The sequence below is a fragment of the Sinocyclocheilus anshuiensis genome, unplaced genomic scaffold, assembly GCF_001515605.1.
Source record: "Sinocyclocheilus anshuiensis isolate Anshui unplaced genomic scaffold, SAMN03320099.WGS_v1.1 scaffold1898, whole genome shotgun sequence".
In the NCBI taxonomy this organism is placed as follows: Eukaryota; Metazoa; Chordata; class Actinopteri; order Cypriniformes; family Cyprinidae; genus Sinocyclocheilus; species Sinocyclocheilus anshuiensis.
The window spans coordinates 95,163-99,490 of record NW_015547733.1 but is presented as its reverse complement, the minus strand read 5'-3'; the positions used below and the strand labels follow the sequence as shown (position 1 = coordinate 99,490).

The window sequence follows — 4,328 nt, the reverse complement described above, 5'->3', positions numbered from 1 at the left end:
CCGGGTTTGGGGGGGTTGCGTGAGATCTGGACTCGACTCAAGTCGGGACTCGAACTTGGGTTGTCCGAAGCTGAGATATTAAACTCACCCAGAGACAGTACAAGTGGAGGAGACAGACCACTTATTGATCAAACTTATAGCACATACAATATCAGTTTAAACTAAAGGCAATAAGAAACATATGCACTACTGTTCAAAAGTTTGAATGATAATATATATATATATATATATATATATTTATAAGAAATTAATACTTTTTTTCAGCAACAATGCATTACTGTTTTCAACACTGATAATAAGAAATGTTTCTTGAGTAGCAAATATTAGAATGATTTCTGAAACTGGCATGATGTGAGCCGGTCCTGGAGTAGCGGGCATGATGTGAGCAGGCTTTGGCATAGCAGACATGAAGTGAGCAGGCTGTGGCTTGGCAGGCATGACGTGAACAGACCTTGGCTTGGCAAGCATGACGTGAGCAGGCTTTGGCTTGGCAGGCATGACGTGAGCAGGCTTTGGGGAAGTGTCATGTTCCTCCTCCATGACACCCACAGTGCAAGCAGACCCACTCAACTGCAATCCGAAGTCTATGTACTGTTCAAGTGACCAGTGTGAGGTATTGCGTGGCATTAATTGTGAAATGCTTTTGTCCAAATGCCATCACAGGAATAAATTACATTTAAAATATATTAAAATAGAATGTTCTGAATCATTTTAAATTTTAATAATGTTTTACAATATTACTGATTTTACTGTATTTTTGATGAAATACATACAGCCTTGGTGAGCAATGTAGTGTTCATGTGACCCTTCACAACAAACACATCTGAGCACTGTTCAGTCACATCAGTTATAGCAGAAATTCTCAGGAAACAAGACCCTTCGATGTGCATGTTTGTGCATACCTGTGGTCGGTGCATCCAGTCACTGCATGCTCACAAACCTTGTGGGTTTTGTTTTGATGCCTTTGCAATTGTGCTTGCATATCTTCTGTATGTAACAAAATCTTGGCATTGCTGACACATAACAAAACTAGAATCTTTTGCTTCACAAATTTGTGAGTGTTACTATGTGAGATTTCATGTGATATTATTTCTCCAAATGCACAGATATAATAATAATAAAAAAAAATCTTGTTCAATATATGATGTATTATGCATTGCTGCAGTTTATATAGAAACATTTCCCCCTCCAGTGTTAATTATTTTCAGAGATTTCTGCAGTAGCATTAAGAAAAGTGAGGAGTGCTGAAATCTCTGACTGCTCCACAGCTAGCTTGACTATGTCACATGAAGCTTGTTCCTATCCACAATCCTTCATGTCTACCCACAGTCCTATGAACGACTGAAAGGCAGCTGGTTGATTCAAAATTAAAAACAGAAATAGTTACTACTGTGGATTACCCCCACCCACACCACCAACCACTGATCTGAGAAAAGCAGCCTGGAGGTCAACTGAAATTTAGCACGACTGGCGCTGTGGTTAGACACAGTTTTAAAAATGTTTTGATTTGTTTTTGTTTTTTTATTTTGACTTGTGGCCTCTTTAAAACATTTTGGGTAAAAGGATGCATTTAAGCCATGTCAAAATTCTCGGCCTGGTCACATTTATTACCAAAATTAAAAGAAATGCAAATAAATAAAATAAATATTTTGCATAAAGGCAATTAAGCTTATTTTAGCAATCTTTTGCACTATGATTATTTGTAATATAATTAAGCATATTTGGCCTAAATCCTTCCAAACTTTCAGAAGCCAACTTTAATGTAAAGAAAATCCCATGTGTAATGCAATAAAAAGGGTCTCAAAGTCACTACTGTAAGTATATTGTAGCTGTACCAAATGTATTTGTCAAAAACACTGATTTATAATGATGCAAGTGAAGTCTTTACGAGTGAGTCACTGAATTATTCAAGAGATTCGTTCAAAATGCCGATTCATCCAGTAATGAAACAAGTAAAGTTTTGAGTGAGTCATTGAATCATTCCAGGGCTCGACAATAACGCTTGTCCGCTTGTCCGGGACAAGTGAATGTTTTGGACGGGCAAGTGAAAGAGAAATTTACTTGCCCAATCGGACAAGTAGCCTAACTTGAAAATGTCAATACCAAAAACAATAATAACTGCCTATATTTGTGATAGCCTTTGTTACAGGGGTATGTGATATATATCGTTTGCGATAATATCATAATTGTTGTTATAACGATGTGCGATTTGACATTATCGAGTATACTGCAAAAATCAAACAAAACACACCTACTGTACAGAGTGCATGCATACATTAGGCCTACATAAAGAAGTCTAGTAGGTTAGACTAGTGCACGTGTGCGTTCTTTCACTGCGTGATTCAGTATTATTTAAAATGCATGAAGAATGATCAGAAAATTCAAGATATGGGGGCAGAAAATTTATATATTTATATCATTTCATATAGTTAATCAATATCACACGAAGATCAAGCACCGTATTTTGCTCCAAAAATCAGCATGATTACAAATGTGATTTTATACAACAGTTCAATAAACAAGTAGTTAATATTAAGAGACTTACGTTTTAGACACCATATTGCCTGTTTTTGTTCTATTTCGCCAACAGAAATAAATCCAAACACAGCCACAGCACTGTTTTGCGTCTCTGAGCAACATGACGGTGTTTCGTTCCTGAATTAATCAACCGTTTAAATGATTCGGTTCAATCGCAATTACTCGCTTATTGCTTGATGCCACCTACTGGCGGTTTTAATTTCACATTTAAAGTATCTTTTTTTATCTTTTAAATAATTTCAAATATCAGTATTCAATGTTTTATGTATCAAAACATTATTTATTAATTTGTAACTGCAGGTTAAAGCATTCCATGTCCCTCAGAGCTGCATTAAACAGTGGGTAAATACTGTATATCTATTCCACTTCAGATGCAGCTTCTGTGTTTCCTCTGCATTGCAAAGATGAATTTTGTTGATACTGATTTCACTTTATTATTTTGTTTAAAAATAAAAATCTAAAACTAAAAATAAACTAAATAAAACTAAATAAACTAAATGTGACATGGTCACAAAATCTACTATATATACTTTATAAACACTATACTATGTTTTGTATAACTACAATAAATAATTATATTTATAACTCAATTTAAATTTATTTTTTTTCTCTCCGGGCAAGTAATTTTTATACTCGGACAAGTAAATGACAATTTACTTGTCCGAAGGACAACCACATGAGAATGCTTAATGTCAAGCCCTGCATTCATTCAAACCAGTTTTTTAAATAGTTAATTCAAATTAATTAGATTTTTTTCAAATAGACTGCAGCAATTAACATTTTGCCAGAATCAGTAAATTACATGTTATTTTGTTTAGCTGTCTCTTCAGAATCATGGAAAAATTGTGATTTCAATTTTTTTTTTTTAAATCAGACTCCATCATTGCTCCAGTCTTCATTGTCACATGATCCTTCAGAAATCATGCTAATATGCTGATATGCTGCTAAAGAAACTTATTTTATTACTATCAATATTGAAAACAGTTGCACTGCTTACATTTTTTGTAATTATACAAAATGATCAAAAGTGAAAATGAATACATTTATAATGCTATAAAATTTTCGTATTTAAAAAAATGCTATTAAATACTTTCTATTCATTAAATAATCCTTAAAAATGCATCATACATTCCACAAAAAAGGAGCAGCAAAAACAATTTTCAACTAGGGTTGGGTACCGAAACCCAGTACCAATATGGCACCGGTACCGGTGTAACCGGTATGTACTAGAACCGAATCCGAACGCAGATTTCGGTGCCATGCCTGAGCGATCGATTTAAATATTTGTCCTCTGGTTCTCCAAAACGGACGTAAGAAGCATCACCGGCACCGCACGTGAAAAATAATTTCCCGACTGAGAAAATGCACGTGAACTCAAGTCGGAAAGCTCTAATAATACAAATCCAACAAATCTTTGTAGTAACTCAAGTGTCCATGTTGTTTTCACATTCCGACTTAAAAGCACAACTCGGGAAATGAGAGCATTTGAGTGCAGTAATTACACTTGCTCTGATGGCAGCAGGTAGCCTTCCGCTAACTAAGCTAAACATGCTTAAATTAAAATGCCTAAAGCTAAACCTCCCTTGTATTCACATTTCTAAACCTGTTGTCCAACAAAAGAGAACATTATAACCTTTTTACTACACAACACCAGTCAAATGCTTCCTTTTGTGATCTGATGAGGCTTCTTGTCACAGAATGAGGCAGAAAATATGTTCCATATGCTACTTTAAAAAGAATACATCGATTAGCAATAGATTATAAATTACGGTGCCCATACGCCCTCTTTC

At 35.0% G+C, this 4,328-nt stretch overlaps 1 protein-coding gene across 5 annotated transcripts in view; it reads right to left on the bottom strand.

Moving 5' to 3' along the window:
• The window catches only part of LOC107704353 (tyrosine-protein kinase fynb-like), an 84,801-nt gene that overhangs the window by 43,984 nt on the left and 36,489 nt on the right, over positions 1-4,328 (bottom strand). The window lies entirely within an intron of this gene.